Source organism: Chrysemys picta, chromosome 17, assembly GCF_011386835.1.
Source record: "Chrysemys picta bellii isolate R12L10 chromosome 17, ASM1138683v2, whole genome shotgun sequence".
Classification (NCBI taxonomy): Eukaryota; Metazoa; Chordata; order Testudines; family Emydidae; genus Chrysemys; species Chrysemys picta.
In genome coordinates this window covers 11,147,729-11,172,546 of record NC_088807.1, presented here as the reverse complement: position 1 = coordinate 11,172,546, position 24,818 = coordinate 11,147,729, and positions in this window count along the sequence as shown.

Here is a 24,818-nt window from a genome sequence, read left to right as displayed (position 1 = left end):
ACAAATTCAAAAATTGTCAGGCCCATTATGCGATTTGCGATTAAGCTGGAGGGACAGATACTGGGTTTTCTTATGGACAGCAGAGCTTTTGATTATAGCATTACACAGGCATTTGGCACATTGTATTATTGTCTAAATAACACATAGAAAGAAAAGAATTTATTTAACAATTGTTTGAAAGAGCCTTGTAAACCATGACCCAAGGTCTGGAAGGAGGTCCTCAAAACTAAAGGTGTGATTAAGAGATAAAGCACGGAAAACAACAGCAGCATTCTTAATGGCTTGTAAATCCTGCTTAATTAAGCCAGAATGATTAACATAGAAACAACATTTTTTTTTTATGCAAGCACAAGTTTTCTTTTAATTGGTTCATATGCTTGGAAGGAGCATTGAGAATGTTTGTACTTTTACTCTGAAAGTTTTTAAGTATGTCTTTATGGCTACAGATCAGATGGTACTTCTGATGTGTCTGTAAGGGCAGTGGGCTAAGCCTGATGCTCTAGATTATTCTGAATGGCCATTAGCTGGTCATTCAGGAAATCTTGAATTTCTGAACATGCTAGATCCCACTGCAATGCTTTCTCAGCCTTAGTGATATTTAATACTATTTTTGTTAGCAACTTTTGGGTCATAGAACTAAGGGCGGAGATAACATGTAACTTACTAATTTTAGCTTGTACTTGGGTTAGCTGTGCCCCAATTTCTCATTAGTTTTTAAAAATATTCCAAACTGCTGCCGCACTATTGGCCCCATCCCATAGGGATCTGGTCAAGTCACTTTTTTTTTTAGAGGAAATAACTTAAGCTTTTTGTTGTGCTAATTTAATGGCCGCCCCCTGTGAGCAATTTGGGTATGTAGAGGTGATCTGGAAACTGAATAAGGGTAATGAAAATTTAACAGTTCTTAGTGTAGTGTAGTGAATCACAGTTCATTGATATTTTAATACATTTTTTTTGGTGTAGTACTATACTACATTCCCAAGCATGGGTCTTAAAAGTTTTTTTTTGCCAGTGTATAATTTTTTGTTTTTTTACTAGGGTCAGTTTTTAATGTCTTTTGTAGTTAGGATTTTCTGGACTTTGGTGGTTCCAATGAAGAAAGTGGGTTTTTTGTTTTTGTTTTTGTTTTTGGAACAGTGTGGTTTAGCATTATACAGGGGAGAGGTTACTAGCACATTACTCTGTAATGGTTTTGCTTCTTCTAGAAAAATCCAAAGGCACAGTAGGTCTGTCAGTGGACAAGGGAGAGGTTACTAGCACTTCACCTTGTCTTTTTTTTTTTGTTTTGTTTTGTTTTTTGCTGTTTAAAAGGCACAGCAGAGCTAGAAGGAGAAATAGGCTTATCAGTCGGAGAGTCCTTCCAAGGTGGAGGGGTCTTTGTACAGTGAGAAGCATGGGTTCAGGCAGGTTAAGTCCTTAACCACTTCACAGCGGTGTTGGTGGTTAACAGCACTTGGAAAGGGCCTTTCCAGTGGGGAGCCAAAGCAGTTTTTCGTTGATGGACTTTACATAGACTCAATTTTTTTGTTTCAATGAATGGCAGGGCTGCTAAGGTCTTTGGGTAACACTTCTTTTATCTGTGAGAAAAGAAACTTAACACATTTCATTAATGCCTGGCAGTGTTTTGCAGATTTTATAGTTGCTTGGGCACATTCAGGCCCCCCTTTTCTTGGCTGTCAGACAAGTCTTAGCTGTGGGCAGTGTCCTTGGATGGGGCCAGCGTCTTATCTTTGGATTGAGCTTGCTAGCTATTTTTTTTTCCAGTTAACTCGTTCTGGTTTTTTTTGTTTGTTTGTTTTGTTTTGGCTTTTTTTAACTTACAAAGGAAATTTTTATTTTTTATTTATATACTTTTTTTAACAATGAACATATACACATTGCCATTATACAGTACATTAATCTTATTACTCAATGTATGCAATATACACCCTTCCAGTAAAATAACTTTATTACAGAGCTTTGGAGCAACAAATCAGGACAAGCACACTCACCTTTGAGGAGTCCACTCGGTACAACCTCTTGTGTCCAATAGATTTTTCTTCTTTAGCCCTCTGACTAGAAATCTGAGGTAGCCAGAAGGATCCCATGGGCAATATGGGGAATGGGTTAACCTTCCATGTCCTTGCTTCCAAAGATTGTTGGTATGCAAATTTTAACAACAATTTTGGCCAAAGAATACAAAAATAATTTCTATTGTGCCAGTAAATGCATGGTACGTTGAATGCTATTCAGCTGGCATCCGTTTTCTCTGATGATCTGAAAGACAAAAGAACAGAGGTCTACCCCTTCTGGGCAGTCAGTCATTGCTTAAAATATTTCCTTTATATACACATACTCTTGTTGATTTTAGGCAAAACAGAATTACCCCATATTTCTTTGTATTTATTTTATAGGCAGCCCAGGTTTCAGTGGCTTCTGCCTTATTAGTTAGAAAATTGCATTAATACAGATGCTTTCTGGCTTGCTTCCAGATCCAAAGCTATTCACAGCTTAAAGATTCTTACTTTAAAAAAAAGGACATAATTAACTTTTTTAGACTTTTGCTTGCCTTTTACTTCTAACTCCTGCTTTTAAACACACAGTGATCTGAAAAAGACAACACAACCTATATTGGTAGGTTTGCATTTCTTTTACTTCTGCTACAATATACACTGCACATGTTCTGGGGAAAATGCACATCCTCTCCACAATTTAATTTTTACAACACAAGCTACATCAATTTCTACACAAGGTGTAACTGTTTCTTTTTAAACACTGGGTAAAGACTATTTACTTAACATATAATCCAAAGGGCTATCCTTAGAGGGTTTTACCAGAGACCCACCCATCTGCCTGCTGACTCTAACAGAGAATTACACAGAGAACAGAGGGAATTATGGCCTAATAGGATCCTATTACAGGAATTTTTACTAATACTGACCGCTACAGGGGACGGGACAGAAGGATCCCAATTCGACCCCAGAGCTTCATCGCACGCGATGGCTTCTACTCAGAGGAATTACGAATGAGAGGCTCAGTTCCGTCCACACACTTAACGCTCAAATGTATAAGACAGAAATTCATTAACCAGTTAACTAGACCAGAACCAGATAGTGTTTCCTTATTTTATTAGGACTCACTTTATCGGAGCACGAATCCCAGGGGCTGCGGTGAAGCAGAGAAAAGGGGCAAAACACCCCGTTGGCGCCGTTCTCAATTCGCTGCAACCATCCGGAGTCCAATGTCCGAGCTAGGAGAGTCCCGGCAGAGTCGCCAGAAACTGTTACCGAAATATTGGGTCCACCTAGCTGAGAGCCAATAACAGCCAGACAGGGATAAGGAAGAGTTGCTTTATTCTGCAGAAGAAAGGAGAGCTTTGCACCTTAGTACAAAAATCTGTCTTACACACATTTTATAGATCCTTTATACACATTCAGACAAAGGTCCTTGCAGTGTTAACACTTGATTGGTGGTTGTCAGACCCGTGCTTTTGCTATCTGGTCAGTGAAAACCAGCTTGGGACCAGCTCCAACTACCGTAAGGCCTTGAAGGGAAGACAGTTGAAAAGTTCAAGCTACTGTGTACTTGAAGTGTCTGCTTCCCCCTAATGGCCACTGGTTGACATAAAGGCTGCTTTGTTAAGGGGGGGGGGGGGGTCACTAGTAACTTTCACACTTTTTTTGTTTCTTTGCTTTCTATCTGTTATTATTATTATTGATAATTATTATTATTATACATTTATTTTGAGGCTCTTTTTAAGAAGTCCACGTAAATGTTGTAGGGCTTTGGAAAACATCCCCTCACCTAGGTCTGACAGCCTGGATTGCCAAACTTTCAGAGCATTCTTCAGGACTCTACAATGTGTTGACAAGTTATCAGAGAGAAGGAGTGCAATTTTTATCTGATTTTATACTTTGAAATAATTGGCAGTGCTCTCACAGCTTGCATATGCGCATGTTGTGCTGCTTGAAATGGAGAAAAAAGAAATTATTTTTTTCAAATATTTTCTACCTTTCTGAGAGAGACAAGGTGGGTGAGGTAATATCTTTTATTGGACCAACTTCTGTTGCTGAAAGAAACAAGCTTTCAAGCTTAAACAAAGCTCTTTTGCAGGTACCTTTCCCAGATCGGAAGAGGAGCTCTGTGTAAGCTTGAAAGCTTGTCTCTTGCATCAACAAAAATTGGTCAAATGAAAGATATTACATCACCTACCTTGTTTCTTTAATATCCTGGGACCAACACAGCTACAATAACAACTGCCCCCTTTTTTTAGCAGTTTACATAGAAGAGTATATAAATCAGTGTAAACATCTCGCTTTCTCTCTTCTGTTTATCTATGCAGAAAGTACACAATTATCATCTTTTGTAAAAAAAAATTGGAGGGGGAGAGAGTTGGGCTAGGGTTTATTAGCTGTGATTATAAAAAAAGATTTCAGAAAAATTGAGTTTTCAAAAAAAAGGGGGGGGGGCTTACTTGTCCAACTCTGATATTGTTACAGTTACAGCAGGGATGGATTTGAACACAGCTATTCTGTGGATTGTCTTGTGATGGAGCAGTGCTATGGTCAACAAATATAAAGCACATATGCTCCACCCCTTTCTGCTCGTGTGGAAAGCTACATAAAACACATCAAATTTACTTATTTCCTTCCATACTGGGTCTGAAAAGGAATGACACACATTTAAATAATGGCAGAGTTTTTGTCCTTTTCTGTAAACAAATGATTTCTGTGCAGGGATGTTTATTATTAGGGAGTTATAGAAAGACTGCAGGAAATGTGTAATGATTTCAGGATTCTGAGTAGTAAGGAATTAGCTTATTCTCCATCTCCCACTAACCATCATTTCACAGTTTTCAAAATTCATTAGTTTTCCCTTATTATTATCAAGAATGGAGGAAGATTGATGGTACAGTGGACTAAACTGAAAGAAAGTCAGTCAGTAAATATATCATGCACACAGTTCCATCAGATGCTCCATTTCATCTCAGCCTGACTAGAAGACCTCAAAAATCATTATTAACTTACCTCTTCCCCTCTGCACTTGGCCTGCAATGGAAAGACACAGAGTTGAATAAATAGATATTTTTATCTATAACAATTGTTCTATAGGTTGGGCGACTTGGAATAGGTGACAGATAGATGTGAGCCTGAAGAAGACTGAACCAGTGCCAGTCACCTAGAGATCATGACCCTGGTGCAAACAAAATCTGAAATTTTGATTAATCAAGAAAGTCCTCTTGGGGTTTGACCTGGAGGGAGCAACGGAATGTAGGTCTCCCATATCCCATGTAAGGGCCCTAATTTCCAGGCTAATAAGCTCATCACATTACCAAAATTCTGAATAGTTTCAGGTCCACCCAGAATTCCATTTTTGGTGACTAAACTACTAATTTGAACATTTTTGCTCAATTCTAATTGCATATGCTATATATGGGTAGACTGGGACAAAGCTTTAGAAATGTAGTTTGAATTTATAATTAAAAGGAATGGAAAAGAAGGGGAAAATTTTCAGTGTGACTGAAATTTACCAATTTTATTCTGGAATTTATCTGTAAAAGATTATATCTGATTAATGTGTGTATTACTGTTATTGGAAAATTTGTTTATTACCATTGGGTACTTGACTTATTAATTTAGTCAATCAATCAATCATTTTTAATGTAATGGTTAGCATCAATCAGCCATATTTGGTGAGGCTCAAATTCAGTGAGTCAAATATTTTGACTGAATACTTATTCTTTCTGTATGTTTTACCACCAGCCCAATTTTCTCTCCTGTTCTCAACATGTCATCACCACTTCGCTCTTGTTTCCTTCAAGCACTGTGAAGCGATCACTACATTCATAAGATCTCTCACCAGATTTGGGCTGTATTTGAAAGGTGGTCCCTATAATCTCAGTCCAATGCAAAGAGTAGGAGACCCTACAGAATAGCCTGCTTTCTGGGAATGAAATAAATCAACATTTATTGCAATTGGAGTTTCCAAAACAGAATGTGTGCCTAAAACTTCCCAATGTGAGAACTCTACTAAGCCAGGGTTTAATTTTCCCATCAACTCATCCCCACTGCACAGCTCCTTCCTTTAGCCAAGGAGGAGGATGGGACAGAAAGTCTAAGACTCTGACCCAGGAAATGACTTGGTACTTTTTCTGGAAGTTTGGTGGCATGGCTAGCCAGGAGTTGTAGGAAGTTGGATGCACAAGAAAAACCCCAGGGACTGACGGACAGAGCAGGCTGTAGCAGGTGCTGTGGAAATGTGAGTGGAACGGGGTTTAAGTTCCAGACATTAGAGTTGTGTGCAGGTCTATGTGTGAAGCCACAGCCATTAGGCAGGGAGCCAGTGCAGAAGTGCCCCAATGAGAGGCACTCCACTAATCCTAGCCTGGAAACCTCCAAGATCCTATCTGCTTAGAATAGAAGCCTGCATTGGAGACGGCACACCAAGCAGTAGGCCAGAAAAGTCCAGACTTTCAATTGGATTGCCCCAGGGCAAGGCCGGATTTAAAAGGGGGCTTTAGGGGCTGTAGACTTTAAAGCCCCTGCATTCCAGCCCTTCCTACTGGGGTGGGGGAGACGGCACCGCATGCTGCCATTCTTTCCTTCCACCCTTCCCCAACTGGAGCTGTGTGGCTGCAGTGAGCTCCAGGAAGCTCTGTCCGTACACTGCCCTCACCTGCAGGCTCTGCCCACTGCAACTCCCATTGGCAGGGAATTGCAGCCAATGGGAGCTATGGGGGGAGCGGGGCCTACAGGCAAGTGCAGGGCCACGCGAGCCATGTGGAGCCACCTGTCCTCCACACACCAAACGGGAGCTGCCGCAGGTCAATGCTCCATACCCCAACCCCTTCCCCAGCCCTTAGCCCCCTCCCACAGTCTAATTGCCTCCCAGACTCTGGACCCCCAGCCCTGATCCCCCTCCCGCACTCTAACTCCTTCCCAGACCCCACACTCCCAACTGAGCCCCCTCCTGCACCCTAACTCCTGCTCATACACCCCCACCCCAACCTCCTGCCCTGAGACCCCTCCCACACTCCAAACCCCTTGGCCCCAGCCTCCTACACCGCAAATGCCTCATCTTCAGCCCCACCCCATTTCCTGCAACCTCAGTTGGAGCCCTCACCCCCTCCTGCACCCTGCCTTCTGCCTCAATCCACAGTCCCCCTCCGGCATTCTGAACCACTAATTTTTGACCCCACCCCAGAGCCTAGGGGGCCCCACAAAATTCAATAGCCCTGGGCTCCCAGAAGAGTTAATCTGGCCTGCCCCAGGGCCCTAGACAAGAACAACTATTGCTCATTTTGAGCTGTAACTGTTTAAGCCTTTGTACCTATGATATTTGCAACCTTTTCCTTTCCTGCCAGCCACAGTAAAATGCCCTTGCACTTAGCCAAGTGTCTGAATTATTACTGGAACCCTCCAAGGCTACTGCCTTCAAGGCCTAACAGCTGAAGCACCTGAGCCCTGATACACCTGGTGTGTTACTGGTACTTTGGAGGGTCAGTGTACCCTAGCACTAGACAACTGTAATTGCACCCGGTGGAACTAGTTTGGCTTTACTAGAGTCACAGTAGTTCACATCAGGGATGGATTTAGCAATTTACGCGTAGGAAATTATTTTGAGAAGTAGAGAGTCTAGTCAACAAATACACAGCACACACAATTCCATCTTATCTTCCATCTCTGTTTGAGAATAAGGCTGCATATACATCTATGGAAACATAGCTATTTCCCCAATAGTTGCTGTAGGAATGAATGGCAAACTTTTCACTGGGTATCTTTATTTACCATATTCTGTAAAAAAATGTTTTCTCTGGAGGATGATTTAGGTTAGGAATGTGTTACAAGTAAGTTATAGCAAGACTGCTTCCAAGGAATTATTACCGCACAATGCTAGGAGGATCAGGAATTATAGAGATTCAGCTCTGTATCCTACCTTGCTGAAATGTTAGAAGAAATACATTTTGCAATGAATTGATCTCTTCCAGAGAAGTGATGAATGGGTCTGATCCTGCCTGTGACATTGCACTCTATATGATTTTATGAAAGTAAGCTGATTATTGTGAACATAATATAACTAAAATATGCTTCATGTAAAAGGTCTCTTGTAAGGTATCATTACAAAGCTTATAATCTACTGAGTGTAGTCATCCTATTTGTATAAACGTATCACTCTTGTATCAGAAACTAGAAATATGATATATAACTCTGAGGGCCTATTGTAATTATGCAAAGTGTGGGCCATTAGTGGTGGTTTGGAATCTTGATGGCTCCCATTAACCAGGACAATTGACTGTAGATGGCTCTGTTTTATTTGTAATTCTTCCAGTATACGTGTGTGCTGGCAAGTGAGTAATGAAGTCTTAAAGTGACATGTGATCATGTCACCTGAACTGGAATCCATCTTTAACCTGGTGCTTTCCATTGAGAAGGAGGGGGTGGGAACCCAGAGAGGGAGAAAGGATTCCCACCTTATGCAAAAGATATATAAGTGGGTGGAACAGAACAAAGGAGGCTGCCATCATGAGAAATCCCCTAGCTATCACCTGAGCTGGAACAAGAGCTGTACCAGGGGAAAGGATTGTGCCCAGACTAGGAAGGCATCCAGTCTGTGAAAGAAACTTCTTGAAACATCTCTGAGGGTGAGATTTTATCTGTATTCAGTTTTATTACTGTATTAGGCTTAGATTTGCGTGTTTTATTTTATTTTACTTGGTAATTCACTTTGTTCTGTCTGCTATTACTTGGAACCACTTAAATCCTACTTTCTGTATTTAATAAAATCACTTTTTAAATAACCCAGAGTATGTATTAATACCTGGGGGGGGGACAGCTGTGCTTATCTCTCTATCAGTGTTATAGACGGCGAACAATTTATGAGTTTACCCTGTATAAGCTTTATACAAGGTAAAATGGATTTATTTGGGGTTTGGACACCATTGGGAGTTAGGCATCTGAGTGTTAAAGAGAGGAACACTTCTTAAGCTGCTTTCAGTTAAGTCTGCAGCTTTGGGGCACATGGTTCAGACCCTGGGTCTGTGTTGGAGCTGACTGGCATGTCTGGCTCAACAAGACAGGGTGCTGGAGTTCCAAGCTGGCAGGACAGGAAAGCAGGGGCAGAAGTCATCTTGGCACATCAGTTGGCAGTTCCCAAGGGGGTTTCTGTGATCCAACCCATCACACTGCCTACTTTCACTGGTTGGGATTATTGGGTAGATTGGTTTTATACAATGGGACAGATCTGGTCCCACTTACGCTGGTGTAACTGACATCAGAATCTTTCATTTTGAATCTTTTTCTCTCTACTTCCTGTCCCACTAACACTCTCACACACACAAATTTCCCTCCCTCCCAAGAAAACAGATGGTCCTTGCAACATTTCTGGAAGGTCAATAAAACACAAAGTGAGATAGTAAAGTAATTAAAGTAATCAGGTTCCAAACCATTTAGCACTTTATGGGCATGTAACAGTGTCTCTTTAAAAGCATGTGGCCCTCACAAAGGAGACATCAACACCATCCATCCATCAGGGACCCAAGGCCTCCCCACTGGCTTTAAACAGTAAGGATTGGCACAGGTCCAGCTTATAGCCTCCTGAATCATTTGAGGATAGTGGGGTGCACATAAGGCATAAATTCATAATAGTGAGGGTAATTAACCATTGAAACAATTTACCAAGAATCATTGTGGATTCTCCATCACTGACAATTTTAAAATCAAGATCGGATGTTTTTATAAAAGATCTGCTCTAGGAATTATTTTGGTACAGTTCCCTGGCCTGTGTTATATGGGAGGGCAGAATAGATTACCACAATGGTACCTTTTAGCCTTGGAATCTATGAGGAAAAAAGTCATATGGGGGATCTGACATATTCATAACTGAGATTCCGGCAGGGATCCTTCAGTATTTATCAACCTGTCACTTTAGTGGGAGTATGAGGATGGGGAAGTTTGTTATTGCCTCCTCTTCTTCACCTGGGACCAGCCCAAGTGTTGTGGCTAAAGAGAGATACAGTTCCTGGGAGAACCCATGTATGGGACCAAAAAAGGGGTATTCCTTGCAGGCAGGGCAAGTGGTGGTCTCTAATGACTTGTACAGCAAAAGGGTCTATACACTCAACCCTCATAGAAAGTAAGGGAAGGCTGGGGGTTCAGTAATGGTGCTGAAATCCCAGTTAGGTGGATGCTTTGGAGGGTATGAAAGGGCTAAAAGCTGCTTGCCCTGTGGTTGTACCTGATTTATGTATGTGAGGCATGGGCCTACATTAGACCACTTATTGCCGGGGAATTAAAAGGATTGGTTTAAACCTTGTATTTTGAGTTTAATTGATAAAAGTTATAGCTTGTGCCTAAGTTATAGCTTGTGCCTAAATCCATAGCGCAGTGTCATTCCAGGACATGCAAGCAAAGGATGAGCTAATTAATACTGCAATTGATTGAAGAATGCCCCTCAAAATGGCAGGGGCTTCCCTTGAAAAAGGAAAAAAAGTTTAATTATGGCAAAATCAAACAGTGAATGGGTTTTAGCTAAACCTCAGCAGATGCACAACCTCCTTTTGGGGTGATACATGATTCAATAGTGGGGGGACACCCTAAATTAGAAGAAACACTTGAAAAATTTTAAAAGCTGTTTTGGTAACCTTGGATAAAAGAGGACTTGAATATGCATATTTATAGCTGTTTGACATGTGCAAAGCAAGACCCTGATAGAAGGAAATGGTGAGGAGAATTAATATATCAAGCTTTAAAGGGTCCCTTATAATCCCTGCACGTGGATTTTGTGGGGCTATTGCCCACTACAGCTAGAAAGAATAGATTTCTATTTGTAATTATAGATAGCTTCAGGAAATGGGTGGAGGCATTCCCCACTAGGAGGAAAGACAACCATGCAGCCACTAAAATGTTAACAGAATGTTTTCCTAAATGGGGTTTAGCTCACAGTATTGATTCTGATAATAGACCAGCTGTTATCGGACGAGTGTGCTGGAACATGGGCGCATGGGCTGGTATTCCTCTACCACTGCACATTCCCTACCACCCTCATGCTGGAGGGCACGTAGAAAGAATGAACAAGTCTCTCAAAATTGAACTATCTAACGTGTGCAATGAGCTGGGAAAAAACTGGGACATGGTGCTCCCATGGGTTCTTATGAAGATCTGGAGCCATCCAAACTGCATGACAAGATTTAGTCATTATGAGGTGCTCTTTGGGAGACCCATGCCTGGTTGGGAAAATTTACTGTGCTCTCCAGATTGGGAAACTATGAAAACACTCACAACAACAACCTGGATAAACAGAAACAAATACTGGTTGGTACAGTCCAAGGAAAAGCTGCAGCACAACAAGCTGCAGAACAGAAGAGAACAGTGATATTTTGAAGAGAACAGAGATATCAAGCAGTGGCAAATTGGAAACCAAGTTATGGTTAAAATGGAACCAAGGGCTAAGAAAAAACATCCAAAGGAGGAATGACAAGGTCTGTGGCCAATTATAGACAAATTGGGAGCTTCAATGCATCTGGTAGAAATAGATGACCAGCCTCAGTGGAAACATGCCATGCAGTTAAAGGAATATAAAAGTTAAATAGCTTATTGCGTGTTCTGTGTTTTTTTTTACAGATTAAGCATAAAGAATAACTGGTTAAGATAAGCACAATGGAATCATTTCAAATGAATGATGCAGGTTTACTAAACTTAAATTTCCAGGCCATATCTGCACCTCAGGAGATATGAGGTGTATAGTCTTTACCTTGTCAAACAATTGAGTGGGGAATGGGGAATATAATCACTATCTGGCGGAATGGTAGAGACACCTTGATATGGAAATTGGACCAAGAAGGAAAGCAGCCTACTTGGCTGTTGGGTCAGGAATAGGATGGATGAATACAAGATCCATTCTTCCCGTATACACAAAATTTCTGTTTATAAACCCTCTGAATGACCAGGCTATACTGGTCAGGGACTGTCGTCCTGAAGATGGAGTTGTTAAGAGACTCAAAGTGAGAGTGGTTTAATAGCTATATCGTTATATCTATCATTATAGCTGCTTTAAAAAAGAGAGAGAAGTAATTGTTGATTTATATTTTCACAGGTTATGATGCCAACCTGGACTGTTGGGTGTGGTGGTGATGATCCAAAAGGCAAAAAGTATTGTTGGATACAAAGAAAATAAATCAGACACATCTTGTGGCCAGAAACCTGTGGACAGAGATTCCAAGCAACTCTACCATGCTGGCTGCAGCAAGCCAAACTCATCCTGCCGGAACTGTTTTAAAATTGGTGTGTGAAACAGAAGGAAAACAACAAGTAGAAAACATCTTTAGAAAATTGCCTGTGGTCATACTGAAGGCCTGGGCATGGAGTATCGGAGACATAACCCAGACATAGCATATTCCCACACAAGACACATTAGTAAAGTTAAATGAAGAATTGAAAAGGAACTGACTTTATGTACCCTTGTAACCAAGGAGACACAGGGACAGTATGCTTGTTGTTGGAAGAAGAACAGGAGTACTTGTGGCACCTTAGAGACTAACACATTTATTAGAGCATAAGCTTTCGTGGACTACAGCCCACTTCTTCGGATGATACTGGGCTATCTTGATTATCACTTCAAAAGTTTTTTTTCTCTCACTTAATTGGCCTCTCAGAGTTGGTAAGACAACTCCCACCTGTTTATGCTCTCTGTATGTGTATATATATATCTCCTCAATATTTATTCCACTCTGTATGCATCCGATGAAGTGGGCTGTAGTCCACGAAAGCTTATGCTCTAATAAATGTGTTAGTCTCTAAGGTGCCACAAGTACTCCTGTTCTTTTGGCGGATACAGACTAACACGGCTGCTACTCTGAAACCTGTTGTTGGAAGGTGAATGAGGAGGTTAATTGTGAATAACTCATTACCCTTGCTGTATCTCCTAACACCAATTCTAGTAAAACACCTGAGAGGGAGGCATCCACTGACCATGAACACACACAAATTAGGAAATGAAAAACAGGAATGCCAAAAAAGACATTAATTTTATTAACCACACAACAAATTGTAGAACAGCACTTGAAGGTCCTTGTAGGAGATGACCTGGCTCTACCATGTAATATTCAATCATACCCAAAGGAAAGAGCGGAGGTATGGATTGATTGGTTTACAGCAAGTGACACAGTGATTAGTTATATCAAATGAATTATTAAAACATATGGGGTATGGTCAGATAGAGTCACCTTTGTTAATCTGGAGTATAGATGGAGTGCCTCCATTTATATAAAGAATATTCAGTTAGAAGACAAGGGTACATATACAGGAATTTGGACAATTGCCAATTAGGAAATGCATTTATCATGTACATGGATGTGAGGGAGCCTGTCCAACTCAGACACCGACCTTATCCCCAACTACTTACATCACTGCTGACACTTCCTCGTCAATGAAATGTCCAAACCTACAACCTTGGCCCATATCAGGAATTTTCCTGCACCCTACCACAGAGTATATGGTAGAGAATGTGGGAAGGATATATGTGCCTTTAAAACCAATTTTTGCTAGTATGACCATGTCAGTACAATGCCCCAACAATACAAAGATTGGGTCAATCCAGAAATTGAAACACAATTGCATTTTTGGAAGGGTTTACAAAATCCTTTACTAAAACAGCAAAGGAAAAAAAAAGTGGTCTTATGAGGACCATATTGGAAGGCTCAGGTCTTGGCATGCCCATATCAAAAATCTCAATCTAAAAATAAACAGCATTATTAATAGAATAGATAAGGCAGTCAAAAAAGGAGGAGGCATTAGAAGCCTATTGCTGGATCAACATGCAATTACTATTGACAACATACATTCAAATGCTCAAGGGTTGAGCCACCTGAATTCTACTATCTTGACAATTATTAACAGCATGGAAAGGAATGACATTTCACTGGCAGTTGCCTGTGTGGCCTATGGTGATAGAATAATTGAAATAATCAAACAAATGTTATTACAATTAAAGTTACAACGTTTGCCAGGAGTACTAGACCACAAAGCCATTTTAAAACAAAAGAAGGAGCAAGGAGTAAATAATATTGCTCCAGTGTTTCTACAATTTGTTAAATTTGATAAGGTTTCCAGCTTGGATCATGATGACAGTAAAAGCCTTCACATCATGATGGTCATTCCAAGGTGGATGCAAGATCTAGTCAAGGTGTACTATGCTAACAGTGTGGGATAAATGATACTTATGTACAGCATTATCCCACTGTGCACCTAGTAACTGAAACTGGTTTAGAAATTAATCAGGCTTGTTGCACAAAACATAATGGATGGTGGCTGTGTGGCTGTCACAATTGATACCAACAACACAAAAAGAGGCTGGGGCTTGATTGGTCCAAAAAGAATCAGTCAATGATGTGGTATGTATACAATATATGGTATGTGCTTTGGGATATTCCAGTTTCTCTATACATGGAAACATTTGTCCTCGAATCAATACAGGATTTTGTGTGCAAATCACTAGCATAATCCAAATCAGAGCCATGCCTTTTGGCTGACAAGTAGTGTCAGCACTGCCACTGAAATTATTACTCCTTCTGGAAATTTACAGGATTTATTGACTGAATTGTTTCCCCCAGTGGAGCAATTACAATTGGACATATATGTTTTGGTGGCAAGAACAAATGAAGCCTTAATACTCATACCTCATCTCATCCAGCAACAAATAGAGGAAGTAGAAAGTGTGCAAAAAGAGGTGGAAACACCTGGTGGGAAAGCCCAGAGAATGTTACTCTACACCCAATAGTCAGGATACTTAGTGTAATACTGGTGAGAATACAAGACTTAACAGTTCTGATGGGAATGTGTTGCTACATGCAACGTCAAACCAAAACCCCCAAATTTCAGCACCGGATTGAGAAAGAAATGGAACTAGCTATCAACACTGCCATAGTAATGAATAATTATTATAAGAAATAATCAAATGATAATTGATATTTTATATTCAAATGTTGTAGTTACATAGTTTGTAAGGGTTGTTGGATATCTGTATACTTGGATACTGTGAGGTGTGTTGGACCAAATGTGTCCTATGAGGAAGGTTTAAGGTAAAAATATATATGTTCATACACACACATATGCATTATATATATATGCCTTCAAAACGTTATCAAAAAGTTATCTAAGCACAACTCCAGACCCCACACCTCGGTCATGGTCCCGGGCCTAACATTCCCACGCCCACCATAAGGGACTAAAAATAATTGGAAAATAAAATCTGTCCACCAGTTGTACAAGGGAATATGCAGACTAAAGGACAGATAGGGCATGAATGTGTAGATGGTAAAGTGTGGTGGCCACATAACGGTGTTTAGCCCACTGGGGTCATCTGTCCATGCACTATGCTTTTCTGGAATGATGGGTAAACATCCTCCCCATAAAAAGACAAAAAGCAGGAGAATGTAGTAAGAAGAAGGCCTGAGACATAAGCCGTTGGGTCAGAGGCCTGGTATGAGGCCTGTGGCCTGGGCTAAAGTAGTGATAAAATCTTTGCTGATATAAAGCAAAGACAGGCTGTGAGCTAGAGGTGGGGCCTGCTCACAGAATCTGGCAAGAATAAGCCTGATATTGCAGAAACACACATTCCTAAGAAGTGCTAGGCATAGGCTATGCACACAAACACATTCCAGAAGGGTGGTACCAGAACACCTCGATACCAGCTCATTCTCCAAAAGAAAACAGAAACATGCTGACCCATCTTAAAGCCAAGATCAGGATGACAGTGCGATGGATAGAGATGTTTTCATCAAACCAACACAGGTACAAGGAGATGGGTGGTAGATAACCACATCAGAGGATGGTACCTAACTATGTCAGAGGGGCAGTACGTAACTTGTTTGTATTGGGGTATAAAGATGTATCTCAGAGAGAGTGTCTTTGTCTGGCTTTGGAGGGAATGGAAAGTCCCGCCATTCACTGTGCTGGTTCATTGTAATCGGCATACATGTGTTAGTGATCCTGTAGAGTCTGGACCGTGCCTCGTTGACAATAAACCAGTGCTCTACCAGACTACACTGTGAATATTTAACATTTAGCTTATAAATGAGCTAAAAAATCCAGTCCCAGATTTTTTGTTGTTGTTGTTCTTCACACAGAACTATATCCCCAATCTTACTGTATTCTAATAACGTTTACTTCAATTCTTAGTGAACTGGCCTTCATCTAGAATATTTACTATTTTTACAGCTCTGTGTGAAGCCTGACTTCTCTGCAGAATGTCAGTAGCTATGTAGCTTGTCTTTAGGCTTGGAAGGATAAAATTTTGACTGGTAAACAGAGAAGTGTTAATACCATTGTACAAAGCATCATCTGGAATACTGTATACAATTCTGGTCACCTATGTTCAAGAAAGAGGCATTCAAAATAGAGTAAATGCAAAGAATACCTATGAGGATGATCAGGGGAATGGAAGCCCTGTTTTATGAGAGAAGACTGTAAGAGCTTGGCTTGTTTAATCTAGCAAAAAGAAGGATGAGAGAATATGATTGCTTTCTCTAAATACATTAAAAGGGTAAATACCAAGGAGGGTGAAGAGATATTTAAGTTTAAGGACAATGTTGTCACAGAACAAATGGATATAAACTGTCCATGAACGAATTCAAGCTGGAAATTCTAAGGTTTCTAACCATCAGAGGGCTGAGATTCTGGAACAGACTCCCAATAACAGTTGTGGGAGCAAACAACTTAATTAGTTTTAAGAGAGAGCTGGAGAAATTTATGAGTTCAATTGAATGACAGGATTGCTAGTGATGGTAGGAGGCAGGGCTCAACAGCCTTGGAGTCATTTCTGGTTTATGTCTTATGCTCCTAAAAGCTCATGCTTCATGGTTTCAGCAGCCCATCTGCAGGGGTCAGGAAGAGATATTTCCACCCCCTCACAATGTATTCTTGGAGGGGGGGGGTTATATCCATCCCCTGAAACATCAGGAATGGCTGCATCTGGAGATGAGACACTAAATGGGGAGGGCCAGGTCTCTGAGGTGGTGCTGAGTAGTCTCTCTCTCATGTGCTTGGCTGGCTGGTTCTTGCTCACATGCTCATGGTTAAACTGATTACCATATGTGAGGTTAGGAACGAATTTTCCTCCAGCTCAGATTGGCAGTGACCCTGTGGGAGGGGGTTGCTTTCTTCTGCAGTGTGTGGGTACGGGTCACTTGCCAAGATTATCTCAGCCATTGTGGGGGTGGGTGAGTGGCCTTTGATATACAGGTGATCAGACTGAATGATCTGGGGGTTCCTTCTGGCCTTAAACTATATGATTCTATAGCAAGACTTTAGCTCAGTGGTGGGCAACCTGGTCCATGGGCCACATGCAGCCCATCAGGGTAATCAGATTGCTGGCTGTGAGATTTTTTGCTGACGTCACTGCACTGCCCCCCGCAGCTCCCAGTGTCTGTGGTTCGCGAATCCCAGCCAATGGGAGCTGCAGGAAGCAGTGGCCAGCACATCCCTGTGACCCCGGCGCCTGCAGGGGCCGCTTCCCAAAGCTCCCATTGGCTAACCAGGCCTAACTCTGTTCAGCTCAGTAGCTCTGAAATGTCACAGGCCATGTTGTTATGACTGAGGGAAAGCTGGGTACTTTGGGTTGGGTGTCTGCTAACAATTAAACTAACCTCTGGATTGTTATGCCCTGGATAACTGAAACACTTCTCTGTGGAGTATTCCCTGATTTTTGCAAAGCTGCGCTTCTACCTTTGCTCTGAGACCTTGGCTTACTCAAAGCTCTGTGGAAGCTCAAAATAGAATAGAAGTTGATCCAATAAAAGATATTGTCTCACCCATCTTGCGTGAATTTAGGAGGGAAGAATCCCATGCACTGCTACATGCTGGGGACCCACTGGATAAGCAGCAGTTCTGCAGAAAAGGACCTTGGGATTACAGTGGACAAGAAGCTGGATATGTGTTTTTGTTTTGTTTTGCTGGTGTATAAGAAATAATAGTCACTGTGTCCGAAATGGCACATGTTGCAGCTCCTGCTGTCTCTGTTCCTGAGGCAAAAGCCTCCGCTAATTTTTTTTTGGGCGGGGGGTGAATGGATATCTCAGTGGTTTGAGCATTGGCATACTAAATCCAGGGTTGTGAGTTCAATCCTTGAGGGGAGTATTTAGGGATCTGGGGCAAAAATCAGTCTGGGGATTGGTCCTGCTTTGAGCAGGGGGTTGGACTAGATGACCTCCTGAGGTCCCTTCCAACCCTGATATTCTATGATTCTATGATGAGTCAGCAGTGTGCCCTTGTTGCCAAGAAGGCCAATGGCATATTGGGCTGAATTAGTAGGAGCATTGCCAGCAGATCAAAACAAGTTTATGGAGGAAATGGTTTAATGGTAAAACATATTAGCTGAGGAATACCGAGCAATAGCAGGTAAATAGTATAATGGCTAACAAGGGTCAGGCTGGAGACTCTTACCTACATGCTCGGGGTCTTACTGATCACCATATTTGGGGTCGGGAAGGAATTTTCCTCCAGGGTAGATTGGCTGAGGCCCTGGAGGTTTTTCGCCTTCCACCGCAGCATGGGGCAGGGATCGCTAGCAGGAGGGTTCTCTGCCAATTGAAGTCACCAAGACACAGGATTTGGGGACTTCATCAGCAGAGTCAAGGGAAGGGTAGGGATGGTTTTGTGGCCTGCAGCATGCAGGGGGTCAGACCAGATGATCATAATGTTCCCTTCTGACCTTAAAGTCTATGAGTCTATGAGTCAAGTGATTATTCCCCTCTATTCAGCACTAGTGAGGCCAAACATGGAGTATTGCATCCAGTTTTGGTCCTCCCACTACAGAAAGGATGTGGACAAATTGAAGAGAGTCCAGCAGAGGGCAACAAAAATGATTAGGGGGCTGAGGCACATGACTTATGAGGGTAGGCTGGGGGAACTGGGCTTATTTAGTCTGCAGAAGAGAAGAGCGAGGGCGGATTTGATAGCTGCCTTCAACTACCTGAAGGGGGATTCCAAAGAGGATGGAGCTAGGCTGTTGTCATTGAACAAGGAGCAATGGTCTCAAGTTGCAGTGGGGGAGGTCTAGGTTGGATATTAGGAAACACTATTTCACTAGGAGGGTGGTGAAGCACTGGAATAGGTTCCCTAGGGAGGTGGTGGAATCTCCATCCTTAGAGGTTTTTAAGGCCCAGCGTGACAAAGCCCTTGCTGAGATGATATAGTTGGTGTTTGCTCCTGCTTTGAGCAGGTGCTTGGACTAGATGACCTCCTGAGGTCTCTTCCAACCCTAATATTCTATGATTCTATGATTAGAACAAATCTACTTCTGATCTTATACTACTATTTTATGAATGAATTGTAAATTTTCCTACCAACAATTATTAAATCACTACTGTAATTCATTTAAACTTTCACCTCAGTCATTCCAGTTGCTCCAGAAACAAGACGTCACTTTTAAAAATCCAAAGCAGGCACAAATAAGCCTTGTGGACTATAAAACATGGGCAAAGGGCAAAGGAAATAGGGGAGCAGATTGCTGTGAGCTTTCATGGGAAGGGGGAGGGGGAATGTGATAAATGCTGTGTGTGTGTGTGTGTGTGTGTGTTTTTGGAGTTTGCACCCTATTTCATCCAGGTAGGGTTCCCAAAATTAACAGCTCCATAAGATCTGTTCTGTAAGTGATTTAAAAATTCATTCCAATATCTTTCCAGGTATTGAAATTGATCCAAGCCTAGAAGGAGTGGAAGATAAGAGGGATCAGCAAGGAAAGCTACCTTATTGAGGTCAGAACATATAGGGATAAAGTGAGAAAGGCCAAAAGCCATGTAGAGTTGGACCTTGCAAAGGGAATTGAAACCAATTGTAAAAGGTTCTATAGACATATAAATAAGAAGAAAACAAAGAAAGAAGAAGTGTGACCGCTAAACACTGAGGATGGAGTGGAGGTTAAGGATAAACTAGGCATGGCACAATATTGAAACAAATACTTTGCCTCAGCCTTTAATGAGGCTAATGAGGAGCTTATGGATAATGGTAGGATGACAAATGGGAATGAGGATATGGAGGTAGATATTACCACATCCGAGGTAGAAGTCAAACTCGAAGAGCTTAATGGGACTAAATAGTGGGGGGGAGAGATAATCTTCATCCAAGAATATTAAAGGAATTGGCACATGAAATTGCAAGCCCATTAGCAAGAATTTTTAATGAATCTGTAAACTCAGGGTTTGTACCGTATGACTGGAGAATTGCTAACATAGTTTCTATTTTTAAGAAAGAAAAAAAAGTGATCTGGGTAACTACAGGCCTGTTAGTTTGACATCTGTAGTATGCAGGGAAAAAATTGGAAAAAATTTTGAAGGAGAAAGTAGTTAAGGACATTGAGGTCAATGGTAATTGGGAGAAAATACAGCAAGGTTTGACAAAAGGTAGATCGTGCCAAACCAATCTGATCTCCTTCTTTGGAAAGGTAACAGATTTTTTAGACAAAGGAAACGCAGTGGATCTAATTTATCTCGATTTCAGTAAGGCATCTGATACGGTTCCACATGTGGAATTATTAGCTAAATTGAAAGGTGGATAAGGAACTGGTTAAAGGGGAGACTACAACGGGTCATACTGAAAGGTGAACTGTCAGGCTGGAAGGAGGTTACTAGTGAAGTTCCTCAGGGATCGGTTTTGGGACCAATCTTATTTAATCTTTTTGTTACTGACCTTGGCATAAAAAGTGGGAATGTGCTAATAAAGTTTGTGGATGACACGAAGCTGGGAGGTATTGCCAATACAGAGAAGGACCGGGATATCATACAGGAATATCTGGATGACCTTGTTAACTGGAGTAATAGTAATAGGATGAAATTTAATAGTGAAAAGTGCAAGGTCATGCATTTAGGGATTAATAATGAGAATTTTTGTTATAAACTGGGGATGCATCAGTTGGAAGTAACAGAGGAGGAGAAGGACCTCGGAGTATTGGTTGATCACAGGATGACTATGAGCCGCCAATGTGACTTGTCCATGAAAAAAGCTAATGCGGTCTTGGGATACATCAGGAGAGGTGTTTCCAGTAGAGATAAGGAGGTGTTAGTATCGTTATAAAAGGCACTAGTGTACAGTGACCAAACAGCAAATGTGAAAAATCGGGACAGGGGATGGAGGGTACTAGGAACCTATGGGTACATCTATACTTACCTCCGGGTCCGGCGGTAAGCAATCGATCTTCTGGGATTGATCCCGGAAGTGCTAGCCGTCGACGCCGGTACTCCTGCTTCGCGAGAGGAGTATGCGAAGTCGACGGAGGAGCCTGCCTGCTGCGTGTGGACCCGCGGTAAGTTCGAACTAAGATACTTCGACTTCAGCTACGTTATTCACGTAGCTGAAGTTGCGTATCTTAGTTCGAAGTGGAGGGTTAGTGTGGACCAGCCCTAAATAAGAAAAAGACCCCAAAATTGGGACTGTCCTATAAAATTGGGACATCTGGTCACCCTACACTGGTGAGACCTCATCTGGAATATTGTGTGCAGTTCTGGTCTCCCATGTTTACGAAGGATGAATTCAAACTGGAACAGGTTCAGAGAAGGGCTACTAGGATGATCCGAGGAATGGAAAACCTGTCTTATGAAAGGAGACCCAAAGAGCTTGGCTTGTTTAGCCTAACCAAAAGAAGGCTGAGGGAGATATGCTCTCTATAAATATATCAGAGGGATAAATACCAGGGAGGGAGAGGAATTATTTAAGCTCAATATCAATGTGGACACAAGAACAAATGGATATAAACTGGCAATCAGGAAGTTTAGACTTGAAATTAGATGAAGGTTTCTAACCATCAGAGGAGTGAAGTTCTGGAATAGCCTTCCAAGGGGAGCAGTGGAGGCAAAAGACATATCTGGCTTCAAGACTAATCTTGATAAGTTTATGGAGGGGATGGTATGATGGGATAGCCTAATTTTGGCAATTAATTGACCTTGACTATTAGCGACAAATATGCCCAATGGCCTATGATAGGACACTAGATAGGGTGGGATCTGAGTTACTACAGAGAATTCTTTCATGGGTGTCTGGCTGGTGAGTCTTGCCCACATGCTCAGGGTTTACCTGATTGCCATATTTGGGGTCAGGAAGGAATTTTCCTCCAGGGCAGATTAGCATAGGCCCTGTGGATTTTCCGCCTTCCTCTGCAGCGTGGGGCATGGGTCACTAGCTGGTGGATTCTGTGCACCTTGATGTCTTTAAACCACAAGTTGAGGACTTCAATAGCTCAGACATAGATCAGGGGTTTGTTACAGGAATGGGAGGGTGAGATTCTGTGGCTTGCGTTGTGCAGGAGGTCAGACTAGAGGATCATAATGGTCCTTCTGACCTTAAAGTCTATGAGTCTATAGTATATAATCCCAATGGTTTTATTTATTCCCCTTTTTTACAGACAGTTACTATTTTTGCCCTACTTTAGTCCCCTGGGATCTCACCCATCCCATATGAATTCTCAAAGATGATTACAAACTGGTCTGAGATTGTATCTGCTAGTTCTTTTAGTCTGCAGAAGAGAAGAATGAGGGGGGATTTAATGGCTGCTTTCAACTACCTGAAAGGGAGTTCCAAAAAGGATGGCTCTAGACTGTTCTCAGTGGTAGCAGATGACAGAACAAGGAGTAATGGTCTCAAGTTGCAGTGGGGAAGGTTTAGGTTGGATATTAGGAAAAACTTTTTCACTAGGAGGGTGGTGAATCACTGAAATGGGTTACCTAGGGTGGTGGTGGAATCTCCTTCCTTAGAGGTTTTCAAGGTCAGGCTTGAAAAAGCCCTGGCTGGGAAGATTTAGTTGGGGTTGGTCCTGCTTTGAGCAGGGGGTTGGACTAGATGACCTCCTGAGATCCTTTCTAACCCTGATATTCTATGATTCTATGATTACTTAAATACCCTAAGGGAAATTTCAGCAGGGCCATGATCAGCTATGATTTTTTTTCACAGGATCCTTGCCTCAGTGAGTATGCAGGATGTATTATGCCCGAGGAATGAATCAAGGTTAATAAATGAGGATGTTGTGTATAAGATCCTGTAAGGGGACTGATCCTTTCCTAGCACCCATTTGGGGGTGTTGACAGGGTTGTATGCTCATTCGGGTGAAGTCATTCCAGTGGGGGGCACTACGTGGCAATGTGTTCTCAGCCCTGAAGCTGAGTTCTTCTGGATACTTCCCCACCTTTCAGAGTCACAGGGAATGAACAAACAACCATAAGAGCAGTGAAATAGAAGCCAGAAAACAGAGATGAAGCAGGGGACTTTGACTGGGAGTTGGAAAGGAGAGATTGGGGAGGAGAATGTGTGGAGGTCTTTTTGTTGTTGTGTATTTGTTTGTTTGAGGGAGGGGTTTGGTGGTTTTGTTTTTGTTTTTCTGTCTCTTGACAGCAGCCTAAGAGTGAAGACTATGGCAGGTACTGAGGCAGCAGTAAACCAAGGAATGGAAAAGACAATGAAAATGAACAGATGTGAAAGCTGTGGATATATATCCTGGAGCAGGTACACAAAATGTGGTTCATTTGTATGAAGTGCTGCCTGAAAGAGATGTTGGGAGAGAAGATCTGAGGTTTGGAGATGTAGGCAGAAACTATGGTTGAGCTTCAAAGGGGATTCATGCAGATGATGAAGGAAAGGCAAGCAGAGGCTGAAGGAAAAACTCAAGCTTTGCAGAGGCAAGCTGTACTGGAGAACTGTGAGGCTTCTGGTTGAGGAAAGTGGGCAGTGGATGCATGTGAATATGAGAACCAGGCAGAATAAAAGAATCTACTGATTGTCCTTCACATGGGAACAATTGATACCACTAGATTCTTACTGGAATGTATCAAGGGACATTATGCCAGATGGGGAAGACACTTAAAGAAATGGAAGCTCAGGTGATTTCAGTGGTATTCTACCTGTCCCTAGAATAAAAGACTGAATGCAAGGGAAGATTAAGATGATCAACAGATAGCTCATGGGTGTTATAAGGAGGGTATTAGGATGTTCATCCACTGAGAGGCACTCACATTGCCAGAGAATCATTTTCATGGGATGGACTCCACGTTAGGCGAGAGGGAAATAGATGTCTGGAATGGAGGTTGACACAACTGAATAAACATGCTTTAAACTAGGAATTTCGGAGAGGCAGTAGAGAGATGCTAATGTAATCTCCAGGCCTGATTCTAATACTGAGTGGGAGGAAAAACATGTAAAAAATTATATAGCAATGGAGAAAGGAACAACAGAGCATAAGAGAATGGACATCAAGAGGAAAGATAGTGCCCACTCCAGTGACATTAACAGTGAAGTAGGCAATACTGGTGGTGGAATGAGTGTACCTAATCAGGTGAAAATCAGGGAGAAGCCAAGCAGAAACAAACTAAGATGTTTGTACACCAAAGCAAGGAGCCTGGGTTACAAAACAGAGGAACTAGAACTACTGGTGCAGGAAGTGAAACCAGATATTATGTAGATAACAAACACATAATAGAACAGTAGTCATGACTGGAATAAAATTATTTGACTATTTCACTAGGAGGGTGGTGAAGCACTGGAATGGGTTACCTGGAGAGGTGGTTGAATCTCCATCCTTAGAGGTTTTTAAGGCCCGGCTTGGCAAAGTCCTGGCTGGGATGATTTAGTTGGGGTTGGTCCTGCTTTGAGCAGGGGGTGGAGTAGATGATCTCCTGAGGTTCCTTCCAACCCTGATATTCTATGATTCTATGAATGTGATGTGGTATTTGGTAGAAGGGACCATTATCACAAACATAAGAACATAAAAATGGCTGTACTGGGTCATACCAAAGGTCCATCCAGCCCAGTATCCTGTCTACCAACAGTGGCCAATTCCAGCTGCCCCAGAGGGAGTGAACCTAACAG